Below are 25,604 nucleotides of genomic sequence, written 5' to 3' on the forward strand. Positions count from 1 at the left end.
GAGACCACAAGCTTTGGTAGGAATTTCATCAGATTCCTAAAACACAGGAATAAAAAGTAATGAGTTCACTTTTGAAACTACAATCAATAGTTTCCCTCTACTCATGAAACACATAAGTTACCAGAAAAACTAGTAAGCACAAGCCAATCCATAGCAAATACATTAGCTCAGCATTAAACAAACAGCTTTCAAATTCCTTTAAATGCTTTCAGTTTTATATTGAAATGGTAGTACATACATTTGAACCAGAGTAGCAGGCAGAAGATGAAATTATAGAATTCTGCCTTGTGTGTTTTTAGTACTGTTAAGACAGTAACAGAGCATTCCAATTTTTAAAATGTCCGAGGCAGCAGCAGGGATGGGAACAGCTTGCTTCAATACACTCTGTGTTCAGTCTCAAACCAAGACATGGGCAGTGGTATTTGGCACCCTTATAAAGCATCTACAAACAGGGAGTGCTGTTTCCCATTACAAGGTTGATGTGGGGAAAGTACAAAAAAAAATTCAGATGATTTGTAATTATTGTAGAAATGTGCAAGAACCACCAATGGGCTACAGGATTATATTGTGCCTTCCATAGAAAAGGCAGAATTAACAACTGTGGGGCATGACCTTCTCTACTGCTCTTTTCCTCTAGCAAATTATGTCACCTGAATAAGGAGACTATGTCCTTATTTAGGTCTGCTCCACTAACCAACCAGAGCTAGAGGGAACATAAGCAGGAACCTGGGTGTGTGCATAAGTAAACATTTTGTCACTGTTACGTACATTTCACATAACTGAAACTAATTGAGAGAAGTCTTTCAGCACTCATGACACAACAGTTTCAAATCTGAGGAAGCTAAGCAGAATAAAAGCTTGAAAAAGAGAAAAAACAGAAATATATCTCAGCAAGAAAAAACAATCAGTGAGAGCAGGTGACTTCTTAATAAAGGACTTACACAGATGCAAGTGTTCAATTCAAAAATATACTGGGGAGGTAGCACATGCCAAAAAACTTGTGGTAACACTTCAGTGAAGGAAAGCCTTTCACATGGGTTTTAAGCTAGGTCCCACAAGATCCAGGTTCCAGACAGGGTCTGGCAGAGGCTTATTCTTAGAGAGTGGACAGATTCCTGCACTCTGGTAGGGTTATTAACTCCCATTTAATTTACAGTTAACCAAGATTTTAAAAAGAAAGACAAACCAATCAACCAAACTGAGGTTCTAGTACTGGAGGCGTGGACACCAGTGATCTGCAATTAAACAAAACACTCAATGAGTACAAACTCCAGTAAGTTTTGCTAGTTCACAGTGACACTTGGGGCTTGCACAGAGGTGAAAACTGAATAAACACACTAATATGATTTAACCCATATTAGTAATTAGAATTTGGAGCATTTGAGTTTATGATAGTAGCAAGACTGATATGGGTCTAAGATACCAACAGAGAGACAAGGCCAAACAAACCCCTCTGCCAAATGAATCAAGGTTCTGTAGCTAACATGAAATATGGTGATTTATGAAAAGTACTAGGTTAGGGTATGCCTTTGAAACACTATATTTCACCAAGAACATTACCAACTGCCTTGGAAGTTTCTGAAAAACAGTGATTATGAACTGCTGCAGGCAGCTTGTGAATACTCAGTTGAAGGATCAGAATGAGCAGCTTAAGTATATTTAGTTTCCTGGGTTTGTTTTGCTCACTTTGTCCCATTTCTTTCACAATGCCTATCACCCTGACCATCAAAGCAGCACTAATGTAACTGAAGATACACATTTAATTGCTATTTGTACTGCAAACTTTTCTGTTCAGCTTCAGCCATGCTGTAACTTACCCCAGAAATTTAATACAATCTACGCAGTTTAATACTCCAGATTACTGCTAAATCAAGGATAAACCTGAATTAATTTATTTTAATTTTCAGTTCAGTGTAAATAGCCCAAATTAAGCTGATGCAACTTTCAAAACATTCAGTGCTGCACCCAAGGGGCTCAGCATCTTTTCCTCAAGGAGGAAAAAATACAACCCCAGTCCACTTTGCATCAATACTCACAGGCAAAAAAATCCACTGCAAAGCCTAGTGTGAATCTTACTGCATTTCACAGCATTCTAGGAAGATTCAGCCTAAGGAGGCCTGAATATACAAAGAATAGGAAACACAAGACTACAGAAGGGAGCAGCAAGAAATTAACTCTAAAAGCCAAGAATAACAAGACATTGTTCTGTGACACAGCAAAACTCACCCTTTGAAAGCCCCACAGTGCACTGACTGCAGCAACTTAGATTCTGTTTACACAGTTTATAAAGAAAAAGTGGGATGTCCTTGGAATTTAAACATGGCAGCTGCAAGTTAATCTGCATAAACTGGGTAAGGTAAGCGAAAGCCAGACACCTGCTTTTTTGTTCAGGTACCTTCAAGTGAACAGGATGTTCTCCTTTTCCAGGGTTACCATCTCAGAAAAAGTACTTTATCTTGAAAATTCGAGAGTTGGTATTGACTATGTGCTTTCTTGCTGTAAAAGTGCCTTGTCAGAGTGAATGCAATGAAGTTTTCCTGAGTAATAAGGAAATAATTTTCTTTGAGAACTCAGACCTGCATTCTATTTGCAATTATTAACTTGACAGCTTCAGAAACTGCCAGTCTATTTTAATTTGTTCATCCATGCAACAGAAATAGACTTCAGTATTTTTTAATGTTAGACTGCAAAGAACAGGAGGACCCAAACTTGATACTCCATATTTTGAAAGGGACTTAAGGAGCAGTAGAGCAGGAAGTTTCACTCTGTAACCACAAGCATGACCTCAAGGCATTGCAGTCCCCTTGTATTACAGATACTACATGTATATTAGCTTTAGGGTAAGTAACAGGTTCTCCTGAAGATTATTTTTAGTATACAGTTTATTGCTATTAAATTCAGATCAATAGCTATAAACTAGACTTCCAAAAGCAACTATATTGGTAATAAGTACTTTACTCTTTGCATTACACATATCTCCACACAGGAGCTATGCTGGGGAAGAAAAACAGTGGTAATGTAAGTGTCCTCATACAGAGACATTTTTGATTACTTAAGTTCTAGAGCCTCACTAAAACAATCAGGTTCAGTGCAGTTAAGAAATACCTTTCAAAAAAAGTGCAGAAAGGACATGACAGAGCTATCTGTGTTGCATAAAACTTTCCCAATAGCAGTTCCTCTGCATCTGCTGGGACAGTGGTGCCTGTGACATTCTTAGTGCCTGCAGCATCTTTGGGGACAGCAGTGTCCATGGTACAAACAATTATCCCACTAGACAGAGATCTCTGAAGACACTGGACCTTGTGTTACATTAATCTTCCCAGCATCTGTTTGGACCATTGCAATACTATACCCATACTGAAAGAAATGTCACAGCATCTGTACTGTGCACTCCCCAACAAAAGAGCAGCAAAGAACATTGCAAACCAAATGCCCATCAAATTTCAACAGAGATCCAAGATGAAGATGTATGCAATTTTGTTACAATTACCTGCAATCTTCAAAGTCCATTTCTATACTAGAAGACTTTAATGTGCTATTTCTTCAAAAACATTATTTTGCATTCCCTGGTCCTTAAGGAAAATGACTCCTTTTTTAAATCATCACTTGTCTCAATATTATTTTGTTAATCCTTATAAACAAATAAAAACAAACCACCAAACCCACAATATACTACTTTCCTGTTTTCATACTTTTTTTTGTTATAATACACTGCAAATAAAAATTCTTTGTCTTCCAGAGTGAAAAATACTTGAGATGAGGTCTATTATGCAGCTGTCTCAGAGACAAGGAGGTACGTGTAGAGTTTTTTTGTTGGGGGTTGGTTTGATTTATAAGGAAATATGACATTTTTCATAATACTGCATCCAATATGTAATCCTGCTGATGTCTACATAGAAAATTAAGTGTTGAATCCAGAAAAAAAATAGTTTATGAAAACAGGTTTGTTACAGGCTATCATTTTTGTGTCTCACAGTATTACAATCACCAGACACTTGTGATCCAGAAAACCAGATGCTTATCAACATGCCAACCCTGGCTCAATATTTAAAATTTAGTGGTAAAGTCATTCTAGATTCAGATTATCAGCATAAGAGTAGGGGAAAAAATAATCCATCTTTACTCTTTCCAAGTTCTCTTTTCTCTATTGTGTAAGTACACTTTAAGAACAGTACAGAAATCAAATCTCATTGAGGCCTCTATCTACATTCTACTGTCATCACAATTTCATCTAAAGTTTTCTCTGCCCCCCCCTTTGGTTTGTCCAAATATCCCTTGTGACTGCACAGAGTGCTCAGGGTACTTGAATATTTTTCTGAAGGACAGAGACTCCAGTATATTTCATTGAAATCAGATATGAATTTTAAGCTTTTCACTAAAAGCAGCATAAATCCTATTAAAAAAAAATTGAAGCAAGCACATTGACCTTTCTTGTAAATTAAGCCCTAGATCACTTAGGTTAGATTAAAATAATAGAAGTTATTGGTTTCATAGAGAAAAATATCTAAGGCAGTCTCCAAAAGTCTGCTCTGAGAAATAATAATACACATAAGCAACTACCTTAAATATAATGTAAAAATAAATTTGTTCTTAGGAAAACCATTTAATAAATGTAACAAAGTGAAGCTTGTCAAAACTCCTGCAAGGCCCACCATTTCAGAAAGTGCTCACTTTATGCTAACACTTCCATAGAACTATTCACCTATATTATTACCTGTGTATAAATTCATAGCAGTTAAGTGGCTTGCGGATAGCTAGCTAGATAGATATTTTCTAAGGTCTTAAAAGAATAAAAATATTAAAAATAAACTAAACTTAGCAGCAGCAAGTCTGCACTGCATTTTATGAGTTTTACTATCTTGCCAGAAGATTATGCATTAACTGCTTTTCACGAGGGTTTTGAGTTAAATTTAAGCCAGAAACCATACAATGTTAATAGAAATGTTCTCTTGTCACCAAGTCTAGAAGTTCAGTTCAGCTGCACTTCAGGAAGCTTCAGCCCAATTTCAACGGAGCACAAATACAGCAACAAGAAAAAAACAAACCCAACAGCAACACATTTTCCATTACCATTACGATCCTTACAGTAACCCTTTTTCTTTCTGAGCTGAAATCAAGCATTTTCAAGTCCCTCCTGCTGAGATATGTGGTACTGTTTTAAGTAGCAGGCACGCAGTGCCCACCTCAAGAACACGTAATTTTAGTAGCAAACTAAACGCGTTCCATGCATTACCTATTTGGCGAGAGAAATCAAAACAGCAGGTGCCCTCTCTAATTAGAGCAGCCTCTTCACGAGTAAAATTAAGACTATTCTACAAGTAAAACATACGTGGAAGAGATTGCAAGTGCCTTCCCGGTCTCTGTGCAGTTCACAGGGGCTCTGGGGGGTGCCATGCTTTCAGTCCACCTGTGCCGTTCCCAACTTACCTACAAAGCTGTGTACGCAAAAGCGTTCGCTGCGGGCAGTTTCTCCTCTAAAGGCAGATGGAAGTCTTTTCTGGAGCCTCAGGGCTCTTAGGTTTGCGTTTTGCAGCTCCTTATGGCCAGACACTCCCACCACTGAGGTAGCAGCACGCAGAAGCAGCTAGAAAGTTTGCCACAATCTCTCCCTTCCCCTGCAATTTGCTCCTCTCACAGCCTCAGTCTCTTCTCCTCTCCTCTCCTCCTGACGAAAAGTCCCTCGGCTTTAAGGGCCTCGGCGGAGCCGAACGCTTCTCGCCGAGCTTTCCCGCCCGCAGCGCTACCTCAGCGGTGGGGCGGCTCCGGGGCGAGGGGCGCCGGGGGGCAGCGCTGGCTCGGGGCTGCTGCTGCCACCGTGTTTACCGGCAGTCTCATGCCCGCCGCCAGAGCCACCGTGCTCCCTGACATCATTCATTCTCTTACACACACACACACACCCGCCCACTCCATTGCCAAACAGTGACTCACCCCGGCGCTGCTGCTATTCAGAGGCAGGGCTAGAAAAACCGGCAGGACCTCTGCGCAGCACCCGCCCGCTGACAGAGGTGGCGGCTGCCGCCGGGGCCCCGCCCGCCCGCTCCCGGACCACACCCCCTCTCCTCCTCTCCTCCCCTCCCTTTCCCTATATGCGGTTCTGCGCGCGCGCGTTGCCCGTCGCCCCGGTGCGGGGAGGGAATCTGGTGCCGGCGCTGCCTGCGGGATACGCCAGGGTCTGGGCAGATGCAGAGATGCGAGGGACCCCTCCGCACCTCCTTTCTCCCCTCCGCCTTCCATCCCACCCCCTTGCCTGCCTGCAGCCTCTACCGTGTCCTATCTGCCATACCTACAGCCGCCCCCTCAGACCACGTAATATCTCTCTGGAGGGGCTGTTCGGCCTCTTCTGTCGCCAGGAAAGGGTTAAGTTAGCTCGGAAAACGAAATACCGAGGTTTATACCGTACGCCTAAACGGTTCGTGAAGCGATCAGCATTGCCCTCCCCAGAGCCCAACGGGTGGCAGAGGCGCGGCTCCCGCAGCCGCCCCGCACCCCCACGGCCAGGTCAGCACTCGGCAGGGAAGGGCTTCCCGGTTCTGCCGAACTCTGTTCTGGAATGAGGGATGGCCCTCGCTAAAATCCCCCCTCCTCCTCAGCTGTTTCACTCCCCGTCTTCGGGCTTGGCTTCCCTGGGGAATTCTTTTGGGGGTGGAGGGGTCGGGTTCCCCCCCCCCCCCCTTTCGTATTTAAGAGTTCCCCAGTATTACGTAGCAACCAGATTTTGTTGGGAGCCTTCCAGCAACAAACATGGGATTAGCGGGGGGGGAGAGGGGAAAGAGGTGTCAACACAAGCGCACCGAAACTCGCTTGGCTGAGGTACACCTGTCCTGCCTGAAAGGCAACAGGGCTTCACAGCCGTGGATTCTAGGAAGGCACCTGACCCTGGATTTGTCACATCCCTGGAAAGCCCCCTTCACACAGCTCTTGGTCATTCTCCGTTGTTGTTTTCCACAAACGCCTGGGGGACGGGGGAATGTGCTTTATTCCAGCACAGGGTGGAATCATCAGAGTTCTGTGGGACAGGGAAACTCTACTCTGATCTAACAGTGACAGGCTGAGTGCTGGTATAGATAAGGTGCCAGGATTTAAAGGTTTCCCTCCTGCAGGCTTAACACAAATTGTATATTATAACCAGATAAACAATGCAGTTAGACTACTGCTGTTCCTGTTGGTAGGTGAATGCACATATGCACCTGCAGTGTTGAATCAAAGAAATCTCCTGGAACCACTCAGCATTCTTTACTAGCAGTTCTGACCCCCCCACACACTCCAGTTCCTAGAACTGGTTCAAGCATCCTTTAAAACAAATCTGAAAAAATATAGAGACACCACAGACATGGCAGGGTGTTTGCCTTTAACTGGTTATGAAGCCATAGGCTTTTGCTTAATTATAATTAATTACACTCAAGTCTTTGCAGCATTGGGTTTACTCAGTGATGTTATACAAAGAGGATGAATAACAGTTCCAGAGTAGAAATAGTGAGAGTAAAAAGTTGTTCCTACTACCAAACGTAAGTATAGCAAATGCTAGACAGAGCCCCTCCCTCCTCCTTTTTTCCTTTAAATGAAAAAAAACATTTAAGGAAGGAAGGGGAAAAAGAAAGAAGGGAAAGTTACAACATTTTTTCCAAATTATTTAGATACAGTCATCTGAAACACTGTCCTTTTTAAAAATAGTGTTCTTTGAAGCACTGCATTTGAGAAACCAAAAAAAGAACTATGTTACCTCACTCTGTTCAAGGCTACTCTTAACATACAACCCTACAAAGCAATCCTCACATGTGACCTGTTGAAGAAGTGCAGAACTTGGTCACTGTGCTCCTGTTGGGTTCAGAGGTACATCTATGAAGAATAGCTTGCAGGAGATGGTCTGTAACTAATCTGGTAACTACTGTTTGCAAGTCTTGCATAGCAACAAACTTTTGCAAGCAAGTAGCGTAACTGCTAAATCACAAAACTTGGCAGAGGAATTAGCAACACATCCCTTAATCATCACTTTAAACTAGATTAACCTCACAAGGTCTTTTTCAAACAGGAATTATGAGAGGTAGATCTTAAAGCTTGCTGGATGATGATTTATTTTACAAGAGAAAAAAGCTCTCACAAATTCAAAACTCTGTTAGAAGACCATCATACAAGTCACATTCCCTCTCACCTCCCAGGGAGGCAGATGGGAGGGAGAGAGGAAGAGGAGAAAAAAGGAGTTTTGAGGAAAAAAAAAAATACTGTTCCTTTCAGCTGGAACAAACCCAGAATCTTTTTCATTACTGTTTATTTTTTTCTCCTTTCATGAGATCAGCAGGGATATTATTGGAAACAGTAATTCTATAAATGACCACAGCCAGCCTGTGCATTAAAATTCTGACTATTTCCAAAGAGACACTCAGGCAGTTTTCAAAGGCAGCTACCACCAGAATCCTGCTTAGTTCTGCCATGAGACAGAACCAAAGCTCTAAGTTGGGGTTTGGGTGTGGGGAAACAAAGGAATTTCTAGTTCTGGCTGGATTTACAGTTTATAGACAGAGTAAACAGTAACAGAAAAAAAATTACTTTCCTAGCTAAGCCAAAACAGACATCTATGTAGATTTTTGATAGAAAAGAACTAATAAGAACATTTGTTCTAATGATTTAGCACCTATTTGTAGCCTTTATTATAATAGCTATGTTAAGGGAATATTAAAACATACGTAGGTGTTTTGCACTGAAGTGCCCCTCCATAAGTATAGTCCCACGTAATTCTGCCTTGCTTTTTCCTTCAAGTAGCCTACAAATCATTGCAATCCTGCAAGCTGCTTCTCAAGAGGCCTAACATTACATTCTGTTCCCTGGTTCTCACATCAGCTCTATTCCATCTATGGAAGTTGATACTCCTACCTTGAAAGAAATCCTGAAGGAACTCCAGAATGATTCATTGCTCCCATCCAACTATGAAAGAATAAAATACACTAAAGCCAAATGTTTGTAGACTATCTACTCCTAGAGAGATTCTTAATCAGCATGCACTTGTCATATACTTCACAACACCTAACAGAAGCTTCAAAATTTGGGAATTGGATGCACTTAAGTGGTAACAAGAATTCTATGTCTCTCGTTAAGTACTTTAATCAATTCATTATTGCTTTTTCATCAGCAAGGGCTTTAGAATTAGGAAAAATCTTACCTTACAGGTTCACCATTAATGTCATTATTTTTTTGGCAACTGAACAATTAGAAGATAATCCACAACAGAAGTTGTAAGACAAGTTTTTCAGTAACTACTCCATAAGCACCAGAATTCAGAAGTACATAGTTCTGCCCTACTTTTACAGGGGCAAGGACCTGAAGAAACACATTTATAAATCTTCCACAGGTAAAAAAAACCACAAGTTGCACTGCTTAGATAGCAAGTCTACCTTAACAAGTCAGCAGAACCTGAGCCCAAATAAATATGCAATGAAAAAGAACACTTCCTGCTATAAAGCACTAATCTGTCACCATCAGCACTGCAGTACAGAGCCTACAAACTTGGACTTAGATCAACGCCACTACTTTGTAAGCAGAGCCGTGGGCACAGGTACCTCGGTGAGGTTTACTAAAGGCAACCGAACCCTCCTTGCATCCTCCCGAGTGAAGAAAAAATGCCCAGGGATTGATTACCTGCGGCCTCCCGCTGCGGCCCGGTTCTCCTTTCCCGGCCCGCCCGGTCCCTGCCGCCCGACTGCTGAGGCGCCGCTGCCGCCCGCCCGCCCCGGGCTTTCAAAGGAGGCGGGAAGCGGCGAGAGGCCAATGGCGGCGGGCGGGCGGCCGCAGGTGCCCGGCTCTGGCTGCCTCCTCCTTCTCCCCTTCTCCCTCCTCCTCCCTCTCTTCTTCTTCCTCCTCCTTCTCCTTGGCCTCCTCCTCCTCCCGCTGCTGCTGCTGCCTGGATTACGGCCCTGCCCTGCCTCACAGTTGCCCTCCAGCCTTGGACTGCCTGAAGCACCTCAGGAAGGCAGGGGCTTCCTCCAGCTACTCTCTTTTAATTTCTGAGGTACACAAAACCTGTGGTTATTGTTTCCCATTTGTCTGATCTTAGTACTCTGTACAGTTTGCATTCCTCAAAAATTGGTGTATTAGCTGAGCAGAGTTTCCAAACTATTGTTTCTAGACACTTACATGTTATTGAGAACATCCTTGACTAATTTTAGGGAAAAAATGCTGAAGCAGTGTGGCATTTATACTCCCTGCTAAAGCACATGGGAAAGAGGAAAAACTGATTTAGACTCCAGTAATTTATATATTTTCTTTTTTTTTTTTTTTTAACAGAGCAATAACTGGGAACAAACTTTGAAGTTCCTCCTCAACATTTCACTTACATAAGCAGAAAAAGCTATATCACTATATAGTTTGGTTTTTTTTCCTTTGGATACTACTGCAGGGTGAGAGGCTTAAGGGGGAGACTGCTTGCTTGTTTGATTTTGGTAATTTTTTTAGTATTCAAGCAGTCTGAAACCAAACATGCTATAGGATCTGTGAAACAAGAGAAGCAGTTGTTTCTTTAAACCAGTTTCCTTTCTGACTGAAGCCAAAAATTGATTTTTCTATCTAAAAAATCCAAAATCACTCCAGCTTCAGAGCTCCTTTTATACATAAGAGCAGCATTTGTAGAAATGCTTTTCTTACGTGAAGCAAGGCTTTAGAAGGGAAAATTTAAAAGAGTGCAGGTACTTACTTGACAGTGGGCTTAAGGAGGACAAAGGAGATCAGGGAACAATCAAAATAATTCTAATTTACTGTCTCTGACTGCAAGTTTGAACATCAAGGTGACTCTGGCAAACTGCATCCAGCAGAAATATGGGAAATGTTCTCAACTTCTTTAGGAAAAAAGGAAACGTTTTTAGAAACAACTAGGAGATCAGAAGAATCATGCCAGGCAGTTGAAAAGGCTTATTAAGGCTTTTCTGTAACATCATAAAGATTTGTGGATATGACATTAAGTGCATGAAAATTAGGAGAAGACTCCTTAGTTGTAACAACTAGCACAAAGTCAACAGACAGCTGAATTCGCCCATTTTTTTGGATACTCAGCCTTATCTGCTTTATCTTCATGTGCCTGAATACTTTTCCTCTCTAACAGCACTGATCCCATCTTTCTCATGTAGCTTCCTTTCCATGTCTCAGCTTTGGTATTTTTGCAGCCAGCCCATCTGAGGCAGAACACTTGTGCTAAAGCTATGATAGCTTGCAACTGTCATCTTCAACAAATACTTCATTGGGTTTTCCCCTGGTAATGCAAAACAAAAAGCCCCTAAATCTTAATACAAACTCTCAGCAGCTGAACAGGAGTCTCTAAGCGATCTCTTTTTGCCTCTGTGTGTGTTTTTTCTATGAATGAGAATTTTATTTCATTCATATAGGAAAGGAGACAAAAAGCATGACAAAGGAGGTAAAATTGCAATTTGAATGATCAATCAAAACTGTTGAGATATAACCCTCCCAATTTAAGCTTGAGTGATGTGATTTTTATGTCATTATCTTACATTTTAAGATTCTATTAGTATGACAGCTTTTTTTTTTTTAGCAAAAATTATTTTTAAACCTAAGCTGACACAATTGCATGAGGGACAGGTGGCCTACTTAAAAAAATGTTACTGCTGTTATCATCTGAATATAAATTCAGTATGAAACATATGGAGAGATCTGTCACACTAGGGTAATGTCCTGTCTAATCTGCTCTCCTGGCTATGCTAGCACACAGTTCAAGAAGCTACAGAAGAGGCACAACAGCAATACTGGTAAAAGCTGGGAAAAGGACAGAAAGGAGAAAAGCATCCTTCTAGCTGCTTATCCACTTACTCTTCCAAAATACTTGTTTTCTTTTTTTTTTTTTTTTAATCTTTCTGGCAAGCATAACATGAGATGGGTTTTGTCTTTTTAAATAAAAGGATAAGCAACCAACAAGTGAACTTAATGAAGCCATGCACTGAACACCAAAAGACTGCTGGTTTTGGTGCATTTTCTGTGGTACAGAGTGGGATGCTCCTCAAATATGTAAAATACTGATACAAACCCGTGCCTATTTGTCCAAGAATTTAAAAAGGTTTGGTGAAAAATACTGGAAGTATACAAAACAGTCTGAAATTAAGTCTTGTTAATGATTTTTGTAAAACTTTAGAATAAAGTCTGACTGTGAAATAACACCTAAAGATATTCTGACAGATACTCTTTAAGTAAGTGAAAGCATAGTGAACCTTGGAGATACAGAGAAGCAAGAGACAGCTGACTCATGGAACAGTTCTGGATTTCAAATATGACATGCTGCTTTTGATACTGTGTGTTAGCAGGGCTTTAAAATGTCTTCTTTTTCAGAATACTCCAAAGAAATAAGTTTGGTGAGAAGGTATGTAGACCTTTGTTTCACTGTATTTTAAATGTATGCAGAAGTCATTTGGGGCTAATTCTTATGCAGGAGCAAAATGCCCTGGTTATACTTCTTGAGTGTCCCTGCCCATGCAGGGGGGTTGGAACTAAATGATCTTTGAGGTCCCTTCCAGCCTAAGCCATTCTATGATTCTATGAAAGTCACAGTCAAGAGATTTGGTGCAAAGGCCTTAGTTGAGAAAATGTTGATTAATGGATGATTCTTTAGACTGAAAAGCACTTCCTGGAGAATCTTTATGCCAGTTTGTACGTTATCATCACCCAGATGTGACTAGATGGCTTCAGATGGCATGAAGCCAAAGTAAAGTGACCTGGGTATGTGCTGCCAGATGTACATTTACTGTTGTAAAAATGTGCTCTAAAGCATCTCTGATTCATATTTTTAAATTCATTTGGGTGAGGATGCAGCAAGGGTTAGTCATAAGACAGGGGGAAGGGTTCTTCCTAATCTGATGAGAAAAAAGATGAAGAGTCTTCTCAAGTCTCTAGCTTGAGAAGAAAGATGTTGGAAGAGATGAGAAGGCTGACAGTTCCCCATAAAATGCCTCAATGGAAAACACCATAGCATAATCTTGACATTTGCTACTACAAGTTTAGATCTATACAGACCTTTGAGATGTCTTCATGGTTAAGAGTGGAGATTCTTGTTGTGCTCTTATAAATAAATCAGGAGGAGTTGTAAGTATAGATGTCTCCAAGGTTGCACACACTAGGAAAGGCAATAGAAAGTAAGATGGAAATGGAAGAGTATTTTGCAATCTGGAGCTGATGGGAATCTTGTATCTACCAGGAATATCATTGATATTTATTAATTATGCACTGAGCTTGAATGGCATTGTGCTAGGTCAGAGATAGACATAAAAATATGAAACTGAAAAAGAAAGTTTCTTAGTAGGTACATAACATTATGGAAACACAGGTTCTAACTAGCAGCATATGTACACAGATTTGAAATAGAAATAAACATTGAGAAAAAAAGAGTAATTTTGTTGAGCACAGAAAAGCAGCCTTTTTTGGGGGGTTGCTATCTGACTTTGTAATTAAAAGTAAGGTAAAAGAACTAAAAATCACTAGTAGCTACTGAATTAATGGATAGCTTGTATGATTTCAAGAAAATAATCTGTATTGAATTGCTGCATATGTTTGCAATTAGTTCTGTGAAAAGAAGAGCCTGGCATTCTGCAATAGCTGGCATATTCAGGAGCAGGTATGTTTTATATCTGTATTGATTTTTTGGGGTGTCTCATAAAAGAAGCCTGTAAATTATTCATGTCTAAACCAAATTAGATTCTCAAAAAAAACCCCTTTACTGAAATCCATTTTAAGGGCAGCAGAATTGTAAAGTCATCTAGTTTAGCTATAGTGACTTCTAACAATCATTTGGTTGCTAATAATACCTCAACCACCATGTAAAAGCCACCCTCAGACACTGAATATAAAAGCAGTGGTGCAAAGAAAGTTGAGATAGCAGGCCTCAGAAAGCACCCTAATGGGATGGGATATCTCTGCCCCAGAAGTGCCAGGCTGCTTATGTTGTCTCAGGGCAGGAAACAAACCCATGCTGATATTAGATGATCAGTCCTAGAAGCTTGAGACTTACACTCTTCAACACACTGAATAGTTTCTTGCCACATGTGGCAGCACTATAAAGCAACTTAATGAAATGATTCAGGTTTGCACTCTACAAGAGGAATGGAATCAGGTCTTCAGTGAACACCCTGTAACAGTCCTATACCAAGTCACCAGTGTTCTTGGACTCCTCAGTTTAACAGTGTAAAACCAAAAATAAGTTTTTAAGTGATCACCTGAATAATTCAGTGAAATATACATACAAGAACAGGCAATATTAATTGGATAGACTGATGGTTACTTCCTCTGTAATGGGGGATACTTGAGTGCTGGGGAGCAAAAAGGTACTGACAGCTCAAAATTTGGAATAAGCAGCTGTTACAATCTCACATTTTTGACTAAGAGATTATCACACAGATAATCATAAAGAGCTTATAGTTTTTCATTTCATTTTTCATTTCATGAGCACTTCCAAGCCTGTTGGGCAAGGCACTGAGCAGCGCACAGGTATAGCTGTGCTGTCTTCTTTAGGCTGAGGTCACCCTGAGCAGCATACAAAATAGCTAAGTAGTGTTGTAGCACAGGAACTCTGTGCCAGCAAGTTGTCCAAATATTTACTTACCTTTACAGGCAGATTTTACAGCTGACACCAAAGTGCTTGCTGCCATGGCTACCCTGTTTTCAGTAGCTGAGTGAGTTCATTTGAATCGAGCTTGAGTTTCTTTTCCAAACACTGCACACATAACTCTACAGCTCTACAATGTGTAGAACTTCAGTTAGCAATATACACACTTTCCTGTTCACTTTCTATAGCATGTAAGACATTGGAGAATCAGGATAAGTCTATCAGTGAAAAAAACATCTTGCCTATATAGCACAATTACTCCGTGATGACTGTAAAGAGATTGCATGCTAAAGCATCTAAAACCAGCTGGATTTAAAGGTGTTTCTTAAGATGCCTTAACACCATTAATTTCTCATGAAACATTAATGGTATTCCAGGATTTTAATTTGTGCTATGGAGAGTGTTTTAGAGTTTAGAGCCTGCATTGTTCCCTTTTTATTTTTCTTTTTACATTCTTATTATGTACTGTTCCAGATCTAGCATTCTTATTATGTACTGTTCCTTTCCTAGTGCTTTAACATATTACAAATCACATTACTATAATTAAAGCTGTTCTGTTAAAATGCTAAATGGTTTAGATGGAGTTCAGAAAAAAAGGAGTTCAGAAAATAGAGTTCAGCTGAGACTGTCTGATTTCAGTTTACTGCTCTGTACCAAATCTAGATGTATTTACTCACCCTCCATGTTAGAGAAGCATGTCTGGAAAGACCTATAAAAGAGGAAGGAGAGCAATAAAATTATGTTAGTGATTACACTACAAAGCCCACTATTTTTCAGTTGCCCAATAAACTTTCATGTACCTTGCCTTTAGATAGATCACATTTATAAAGATAAAAATAGATCAACCTTATTCAAATAGTTATGGTTTATCATTTGACTTAAATGTCCTATGGCAACCTTCCCTTGGATTGTCTGTTTTCTCATACTCTTCACTGTAACCCCCTAAATATTTACATATTAAATATTTATTATTAAATATTTATATACATATTCACACACACATTCTTGCAGCTAACTTTGAAGGATTAAAGTTGTACTTCAAAAATTGTTCATCTTCACATGAAAGAGATGCAGACAAGTTGCAGACCATCTTGTCTGGTTTAGCTTTCTAAAACTTTGATATTGACTCCAAGTCATGTATGCTTTCTTTAGCCAGTCTAAAAAGGCAGAAATTAACATCCCATGTTTAAAACCAGCTGGGATAAATATTTCTCTTCCCTTTCTCCTAGGTACAGCAGAAGAGCAGGTCACTAGCATAGTTCTGGTACATACCCACCTAAAGTTAAAGGAGATGAATCTTACCTTATCAAGACAGATCAGGATTCTCTAAAGAAGCCTTGGAAGAGGCCATGAGGTATAGCCTCAAATTAAAATAATCTGACACAGAAAATAGTGAACAGTAATGAACACTTATTTCAAATTTTGTCTTTTTTATCCCTCACAATCTGTAGCACCTTTTGGTACTGGGAGGACTCTTCTGATCTGGATTGCTGTCCCTAGAGTTTTGCAAAGAAGCAACACAAAGCATTTCTCTTTGTTCTTAAAGTGGTGCAGTCTGAAAATACACATCACATAGTGTTTTGGCTGCACTGAGGTTCTAGTCAAGGAACTTTTAGGCACAATCAATATTTGGGGTAGTATTACATCTCAAAAAACTGCCTTCTTTGGGTATCTAATACAGAACACTGAAAGACACAAGGACAAAATAATTTCTGAAGCCTGCCTTTCCCCTGGATGGAGGGCTGTCTTCAGTTCATTGCCACAGTTAGAAAAGTTCATACAATTTTAGGCAGTGAGCTAAGACACAGTATTGGCAACATGCCATGATGCCATTAAACCAGTGTTGAGCCTAATACACACATGGTATGGGGAAAACAATACTGTTAGAAAATTCTACTCTGATCCCTAGAAAGTGAGAGCTGAGGCAAGTACTCCTCAGGGGTATGATAAAATTTATGGCACATTCAAGAGTACCCACATTTATGTTCTTGAGTAATTTCAGTAAATTACCTGAGTAATTGCAGTTGTCTCAGTGGTTTAAACTGCTTTAGTATTACTCTCCTTTTGTTTAAAATTATGGAAGAGACCAACGTGGGCTCTTTGTTACTTGCAACTTTCTATTGCAGAAACACTAAACTTCCATTTAGCTTGCCTATAAATACCTCATTTTTAAAAAAAGTTGCAGCATGTTCACAGAACATACACTTGACAACTTCATATGGGGTTGACTGGAGCATGCATCTATCAATACTTCAAACCTCATATGCACATAGCACTAGGATTTTAATAATTTTTAGATGCACAGTACAAATTTTAGAGGCATAGGCAATCCAGTAATTGTCAGAACTATTTAAAATGAGGCTACATAGTTTGTATAAATATTAGGAAGAACTTTGTATATAGTATGGTAGAATCATTTGCAATAAGAATCCCATCCAAGGCACAGCAGCCATCTGATGGAAACACTTGAAATTTACTCTTAATACATTTCTGTAGACTCAAGAGTTCAAACAGGCATCAAAAATGCAGTGTGGTTTCTCCTGTAATTAAGAATATTTTCATTTAATAGCAAAATATTTATGTTCTTATTCCAAGAACACACCACTGCAATCCAGTGTTTAAGCCAAATGTTTTCTTTTAGCTTTTCTCAAATCCTTCGCAGCCAAACTACACATAACTTCACTGAATTCTACCCAAGCTTTTCCATTTGAACTGAATGGCTTTCTTATAAATGTAGTAAAGAAAAGAAGCTGTCTTGCACCGTAAATATCAAGTCTATTCCTACTGGAAAAGTTTACCATTTGCTCCTGAGAAATAAGCATCCTAATCCTGCAGCCAGCACCTGACTGAGCTACTTCAGATCCATTAAGGTGTCTCCATAAACTTCAGGAGACCAAACTATTTGAGAAGAGACCTGAGATTTAGCTCGTACTAAATATTGGGATAACACTCTAAAAGGAAATCCCAATGTAGGATGTATATCTGAAGCAAAAGTGCAATGGTGCTTAGGTTGGAATCACCACAGAGAATTGCAAATTAGATACATTTTGGTGAAAAAAACAGATTAAATCACCAAGTAAGCTGTGCAACTGGACTAGTTCCCATTGCAAAACAAAAGAAAAAGAACCCTAAAACCCCTGATCTTCAGATATAATTCTATCAGCTGCAATAATAGAATCTGGCTTCAGAAAACATGAGACACTACAATCCAGATGACAGGGAATTTAAAAAGGGAAGGGAAATATTCCTAATCTGTTGTATTGCTTGATTACATCATTTGGTTAAATTAGATCATCTGTACCAACTGCTGCCTTCAATGTGCTCCCATATGAGCACAAATAGTACTAATCTGTTTTTTTGTGTTTGGTTTTGTTTATTTAATGGGATCCAAGGTCGGAGTTGCTTTTAAAAGTTTAGTGCTAGAATCATAGGAAAAACATTCAGTGGAAGAAAAATAATTAAGGAGAAAATAGGTGTATCAGATCAAAGGCTTCCCTACCTCCCCCAAAATAGAATAAAAGCAGATCTTGATTTTATCCTGCAAGTACAAGTCAAAGATAAATTCTTGGCATGAATTTGCTTTCGTTTAATGTTTCTGTAATACAAATAACTTGAAAATACAGCTCCCCGTAATATTATGTTTTGCTATATAGCAAACAAATGGTTTTAAAAACTTGGTAAGGGAGTGGTAGGTGGCTAAATAAATACATAGAAACCCCAGTGTTTTGTCATATGACAGACTATAATAATACTTCAAAGTTTTGGACAGATTTCCATATATTATTGGTTTAGGGTGTAGCTGTGTGGAAAATCGTAAATGTTGTCTTTCGGTATTTACTTTACAACTCTGTAATCTTCAGCTGTATTTATAGCTTGAAGTGGGAAGAGATGAAAATTAGAGAGGCCTGTTGGAGCATCCTTTGTAATGAAACGTTTTTCCCATTTCTCCTTAAAATAAAAGCCCAGACTGCAGCCTTGGCTGCCTGGGGAACCCACCCCAAGCGCTTGCAAGCCATGACCTTAAGTTTCAGGAGCAAGCATGGAGGAGCCATGGATAAACCTGCTCTTTGTGGGGAGAAGGGGGGCTACTTTCTTTTGGAGGGTTTAACCACAAACCAGAGGTAAAGTTTCCTTGCCTGATGACAACACTCCAGTGATGGGGGGTTTGTTTCCGAGGAGCTTTGCTACTCGCTCCAGTTCACCGGCTCCCCGAAGCGCTCTCTCCCCACACCCGCTCCGGGACAGGTTGGGGCAGAGGTCTCAGACACTTCTCCCCCTCCAGCTCCCTCTACCCCGGCTCCTCAGCTCCGTTCCCCGCCGGGGGGCTGCGCGGCAGCGCTCCCACCCCTGGGCCGCTGACGCCGCTGGGGTTCCGTTAGCTCCAACGGCCGCCGCCAACGGTCGCTGCGGAGCCCCCTCTGCTGCCCCCCCCACCCTCTGCCTCAAGGGCTGCTGAAGCTTTCGGTTGTTCGCCCGCGGCTTCTGCTCGCTTAAGGGCAACCTTGCCCCCATGAGCCGAACGCCAGGACTACCTATGAGGGCTCCAGCACTTGCCTGTGCTAGGTGGCATCTGGGCCAGCGGCGGGGGCGAGGCCTAGCTGATGGGCACCCCCTGGCAGAAGGCTGTGGGGCTGAGGGAGATGCTGGGTGTGAGTTGGGTGAGCAACAGGCTTGGGCATTTGCGGTGTGAAAGTTGGAAAGGGATCTGGGGGGGAACTGGTTGAGAGTGGACTAAACGTGAGTCAGCAGTGTGGGCAGGTGGCCAAGAGGGCCATTGGCATCCTGGCTTGTATGAGAAACGCTGTGGCCAGCGGGAAGAGGGAGGTGATCGTCCTCCTGGACTCTGCACCGGGGAGGCCACACCTTGAATATTGCGTTCAGTTCTGGGCACCTCGCTATTGGAAGGACAGGGAAGTGCTGGAGAGTGTCCAGAGAAGAGCAGTGAAGGGCCTGGAGCACAAGTCCTGTGAGGAAGGGCTGAAGGAGCCCTTAGTTTGAAGAAGAGGAGGTGAGAGGAGACCTTCTTGCTCTCTTCAGCTGCCTCAAAGGAGGTTGGAGTGAGGAGGGAAACAGCCTCTCCTCCTGAGTGAACTGTGATAAGTCCAGAGGGAATGGATGGAAGCTGCACCAGGGGAGGATTAGGATATTAGGAAACATTTTTTCTCAGAAAGGGTTGTCAGACATTGGAATAGTCTGCCCAGGGCAGTGGTGGAGTCACCAACCCTGGGGGTATTTAAACTACATGTGGACTTGGTCCTTAGGGACATGGTTTAGTGGCGAGCTTACAGTGTTGGTCAAAGGTTGGACCTGGATGACCATGAGTGTCTCTTCCAACCAAAGACATTCTGTGATTTGGCGTATCCTGGGATCACTCTTGCTGGGAAATAGGAAGAAAAGATCATCCAGGGGAGGCTGCACCTGTGAGGGCATGGTTATTGCTAGGGAATGAGTTTACTGATGTGGTGATGGAGGCAGTGCAGCACTGGCAGGTGATTATAAACAAAGATGAGCACCCAGCCACACAAGGGCACCAAAATGCACAGTCTAAGACTGGGGGTGAAAAATTGCCTATTTGTTACTTTATTTAGACTTTGGAAAATTGTTTCCATCCTAAATAAGGTGATCTAACATCTCCTCTTAGGTTTTGACCTTCCCCTATTGTTTACAAGATGCTCAAGGCAAGGTTTATAAAGAGAAATGCTTTTTATTGGACTAACCACTCTTTTTTTGGCAGAAACAGCAAAGCTTTAGGGCAAACATCCCTCAGGTTTGTGCAGCTGTATAAAGGTGTCATAGGTACATATTAAAGGAACACCTTTCCATTCTGCCAAGAATGTGGGGGGTTTTTGTATATACAGGAGCCTTACCAAAAGAGATTCTAGGTCTGGAGTATCAGTATAGTGAAAACAGACCCTCTTTTGCTATAACTGAAAGAAATTAGATCAGGAAACAAATCTGTCTCTCCTAGCAGCTTTGTAAACATCACGGAGCTGTACTTGTAAGAGCAGCTGGGTGTGCTGTAAAAGAAACAGAATACTAACATTTTCCAAAATTTCAAGTAAGAGATTTTGCCTTATTGCCAGCTAACCTAGGTCCAGGTGATCAGATCACAGCTGCATTTAATTTAAATTTTGTTCCTTTATATTTGGACAAAGAATTTTGTTGTCTTTTGCTTCCTGTATTGCTTTAATCCTCTCATCTGCCTTTTTCTGAACAGAGCACTGGATCAGAAGAGATTTCATGGACTTTGTAGTCTAGTTCCTTCCTGCAGGAGTTAAAACAGGTGATATAATCCTATTTAGAAATTCATCAAGTTTTTATTTTAAAACAGGTCTAGGGGTTTTGCCTCCACACTCCTATTTGAAAGCTTTTGCAGTACTTTATGTACATAACAGTTGGAAACTTTCCTAATCTCCATGATAAATTTTTGTGGCAATTCACTCAGGTGATCTTGTGGTGATACTGAGTTCTACTTTAAGTATCTTTCCTCTAATTCTCCTTTATCCTCAGTATGTTTGTAAAGAAACAAACCTTTCATCAGATTTCCTTAAATAAGGTAATAAACTAAATAAGGTAAATCCTTTTAATCTCCTCTGTCAAGATTGTCACCTATTTTACAGTATTTCAGCAAATGCCATAGCAAATTCTTACATAATAGCTTGTACACTTGCCTGCTACTGGAAAACAGTGGGTAGGGTTTCATCTCTTCATCTCCTCAGTAGTACATAATTCTGCTGCAAAAGATGAATATACCAGGTGTTGTTTGGTTGGTTTGGGTTTTTTTTACCTAAGTGTATTTTCTAAACTGTGAACTCTTAGCTGGTAATAGAAAATTTCTCTTGATTCCGAAGTGTATAACCTTGCACTTCCTAAATTATAACCTCATCCCCTTTCAGTAACTGAAGTTCAATGACCTTTATGATGTTCCAAGCCTTTTCTAGTTTGACACTGACTCCAGACTTTGTCATCAGAAAATGTCATAAGCACTCACTCATGCTGTGCCAAAGTTAGCTATGATACTATGCACTATTTTTAGTCTCCAGACTAATCCTAGAGAATTCCACTGGTGACTTTCCTCCAAACATACACTTTGCCTTTCAGTGCAACAAGTGGAAATCTTTGTGTTTTTGCTGAAGAAGCAAAGATACTACAAGGATTACAACAAGGAATTCGTGTTCTTCTCTGCAATTTTAATCCAGTTCATTTCCTCCATCAGAATTGTTATTTTTTTCTCACAGTGAAGCCTTTTTCTTATTCATGAGCTATTGTATAAATGCTGTAATAAATTACATCAAAATTAGTCTAATTTGGCTTATTTTAACTAGAAAAAAAGAGGTGGTCTTACTGGGGGGAAAAAAGGCAACTAGGTAGATCTTATACAGTCTGCTTTGCATAAAATGACTTATTTACTCTTCCCTGTTTTTCAAATTTTCATTAACCTTGATGTGTTAATTGTTCTTTCCTATGCTTTGTGTTTTAAAACCTTAGATACTATTAAAGTCAGTTTAATAGGTTTTTAGTTTACTTGGTTGCTTCCTCTTTATATGATTACAATATTTTCCTAATTCACTGAATTTACCAACCCTCTGCTTTTCAGCTCACCATTTGAGAAGCTGGTGGAAGCTCCCTGGGTTCCAATCCCTGCCCCACCTCTGCCCAAGGCCAAGCAGATATGGGAAGCTGGATGAGTCTCTGCGAGGAACATACTCAAGAAAGGGAAAATGAAACTGCAAAAATAAGAAAAGGACCCACAGAGCAGAGTAGAGGATGAAGTGAGAGGGCAATGCCTGAGAAAAGACACCCAGGTCAGTGAGGAAGGAGGGGGAAAATAAAATAAATAAATAAAAATAGATAAACAAATAAAAATAAAAATATTAAACCAATTAATTTAAATTATTCTTTAAAATAGAATATAATTTGTTTGTTTGTTTTTAAAAAAAGACATTCAGCAACATATCAGCAGATCCTGGTCAACTTCCCATCCGTCTCCTGTGACAACCTCTGCTGGTTAAGGCAAAATGTTGGGTGAAGTGATCCAGGCCTGGGGAGATGGAAGGGGTTGAGGAAGTCTTGAGATCTGGCCAGGGATTGTGAACTGCAAAAAGGAAGGAATCTGAACTCCTGTTCCATGTGTAAGAGGCTAGATTTTTCTTTGCAATAGCTGCTGTAAATGAAGCTATTCAGCCTCTCCAGTAATTACTTCAGAGAAATCTGAGTTTTGCTTGGTAAAGAAAGCACTTAAAGTTGGAATTTCTGTAAAGTATGGGTTTTCAGTTTGACCATTTATTTGGAAATATGGAAGAGCTTAATATTTCCCAATAGGATCTGACCCTCCAATATTTATCTGTCTTATTCTCTTAACACTCACAGTACAAAGCCTTGCCCAGACATACTTTGGAGTTGTTTCTCCTGAAGCCAAGTGTCAGAAAAGAAAGCTCTTCTGATCTAATGCCTTCCTTTTTTTAACAGTGGTATTCAAGGAGATGCAGTAGGTTTTTCAGCATCTTTTAAAGCAATGTTTCCTGGTTTCTGTTTGCTTGGTTTTTGTTTTTTTTTCTTTTCTGGTTCATGTACTCCTGAAATGTAAATAGGTGGTCAATGTGTACCATGTCTGCATTTCATGGCCATGCCTATTAATATGGAGGAAGGCCTTTGCTGTCCTAGGCATGAGATAGATGGATCAACAGGGCTTGAAGCCTCTGGGTTTCCTTATTGCCAAAGAGTACATTTTTGTTCAAAGTTTACTTAAACCACAACAAACCAAGGGCTTCAAGTAACAGCTCTGAAGTAAGAGACTACAGATGCTGGAGAAAGGACTGTCTTGTCTAGTTATATCACAAAGATTCCTGTAAATTTTTGACCTACAACAGAACATTTCAAGCCAAATGAAAATTACAGTCTTAGATGGAAAAGGTGAGGCTGAAGTCAGGAGTAAAGGAAATTACCCAAACCTGCCAAACTGTATAAATTCTGACAGGCATGAAGTGTGGAGGAGTGTGCTTGAGTTACTCTGTATGGGGCCTTGATCCCATGTTTTCCTTCAGTCAGACAACAGGTTCCTGTCCTCTCAGAACAAGATGGTTGCTTTATTACTTGAGCTGTGAAACTGCTGCAGTGTGAAGCCATGGAAAAACCACCTGCTGGATCTCACATTTTTCTGAGTAAATAACATGAAAAGCTTGCATTGTTTGAAGTACAGGGGACAGTCTGTGAGAAGTTTGTTTGTGTTCTAGATGTTGAACAAATTGTTCTTCTGTAAGAAAGCTTTGGCAGCCAACATTGTGTCTTGAGCCCTCTCATGACAGAGGTCTCTCTACAGAGAACCTACTGGTTTGATAGTTTGGTTTAATACAAAGGTTCAGGTTCTATCCTCCCCTGATCCACACAGACTCAGAGATTGCTTAAAAGTCAAGTTTTATCTTGATTTCTTTTCTGTTCCTCTGCTTTTGACAGGTTAGCCAATCCTTTAGTTATATGCCTGGAAAATTCCTCAAGAAACCTACAGAATTCTCTGAGAATAATGTGTTTTCTGAGCTAAAAAAGATAGATTGAACTGTATTCCTGCAATTTCAAATTACATAGGAAGATTATGGAGGACATACTCCTATGTCAGATCAGAATAAAACTTCGTAGGCTGCTGTGTAAATATACACAGAGTGGTTCTTGATGTGGTTTTCCACAATAGTTGCTCTAGGCTTCTATTTGGTCCAATTTTCACTGAGTGCCATAATGGCAGGTTCTTCAAAGGCCTTCTCATTCATCTTAAGCTCTATCAAACCAAACCAGAAAAAAAACCCCAAAACCCAGAGAACGGCCTGTAGATAAAAACAGACTCAGAAACAAGACCTGCTGGTAAATCCTGTCTCTGGGCACTGGTCACTATAATTCTGCTGAAAAACTGTAAGTATAGACAAAATATGAAGGATCCAAGTGGAGATGGTTCCAGGCACATAAAGCAAGGTAAATATAAGTGGCAGAAGAAATGAAATATTTTTATGGTCCAAGTCAGTTTAACCAGGTCAAAGGGACCAAGCACAAAGGCTCAGGATCACATGGAGCTACCTCCCCAGGAGCTAATTTTTCATATGCAGCTTTGAAACCATGTTCTGGACCAAGTCAAGTAGCAACTTTACCAAGCTAAGTGACTAAAATTAACCTGAGTTGAAACGAAGTAGAATGAATTGCTTAGAAGCTAACAAACTAAATTCCCATACTTCTTCCTGTTTGTGCTGTAAATTGACTTTAGATAGCACTCTGTTGATTGACTGCTGATTGAGGAATATAGATTGTGTTTACATGTGGTAAGATAAATCTAGATGTAACCATTTCTTCTAATTAAAACAACCATGGTGTTTATTCTTATAAATCATCAGTGAAGCTGTAAACACTGAAAGCAATGATGTTTGTGGAGCACTGACATTTGTCTCTAAAATTTACTTGGGAAGGATAATTTTCTGGAAAGAATGACTCTGTTTATGAATGCCTGCATTTCAAGTAACTTCATCTGGATCATTTGCTTTGATTTCCAGACTAACAGAAGTTTGAAATGGGAAGCTTTGTATACAGGAAAATTTGGACATGGATATGGTGATGATTCTGCCAGAGGTACACCTCACTTCACCTCACTTCACAGAGGTACACCTCAATTCAAAGCTTTCTTTGTTTTCTACCTCATTTCTCCCGTTCTGCTTCTTTATCCTTCCTATTCAGATGTTCTCTTTTTTTCAGATTACTGTGAGCTTTATTTATCATTCTCTCATAACATCTTGAAAGATGATTCTGCAGCACAATTTTCTAGAGATTAAAAGCACAATGTTGACACATTCTTTTTGCTTCATGGCTGTATTTTATATCATTACAACCCAAAGCTGAGAAATACTGCTAATATGAAAAATTATTCAACTCAACAATAAATATCCTAAGATTTCTCTAATTACTATTAGGCATTCTCTGGAACGTTATTGAGTCCTCTGTGTTAATTAACATGCAAGTGAACACAGATTGGATTTTAAAGGCCATA

General features: G+C 40.2%; 1 protein-coding gene and 1 long non-coding RNA gene across 7 annotated transcripts in view; one reads left to right on the plus strand and one right to left on the minus strand.

Annotated features, from left to right (window-relative positions):
- The window catches only part of SGMS2 (sphingomyelin synthase 2), a 28,907-nt gene extending 13,622 nt beyond the window's left edge, over positions 1–15,285 (minus strand). Inside the window, exons 1-2 of one of the 6 annotated variants that reach the window (XM_030449565.1) lie at positions 5,428–5,806; positions 1,187–1,235 (exon numbers count right to left, since the gene is read on the minus strand). The gene's annotated coding sequence lies outside the window, so the exon portion shown is untranslated. Of the gene's footprint in view, positions 1–1,186; positions 1,236–5,329; positions 5,368–5,427; positions 5,807–5,928; positions 5,976–9,630; positions 9,704–15,261 lie in introns of those variants that run through there. The other 5 variants (XM_030449569.1, XM_030449567.1, XM_030449566.1 and 2 more) reach the window with 5 other exon arrangements.
- Positions 15,286–20,801: 5,516 nt separating this feature from the next.
- LOC115598239 lies at positions 20,802–25,204 on the plus strand. The gene is made up of 3 exons (XR_003987508.1): positions 20,802–20,867; positions 22,182–22,389; positions 25,114–25,204. It is a non-coding gene; the product is annotated as an uncharacterized LOC115598239 (long non-coding RNA).
- Positions 25,205–25,604: the final 400 nt, after the last annotated feature.

The sequence above is a fragment of the Calypte anna genome, chromosome 4A (assembly GCF_003957555.1).
Source record: "Calypte anna isolate BGI_N300 chromosome 4A, bCalAnn1_v1.p, whole genome shotgun sequence".
NCBI classification, from domain to species: Eukaryota; Metazoa; Chordata; class Aves; order Apodiformes; family Trochilidae; genus Calypte; species Calypte anna.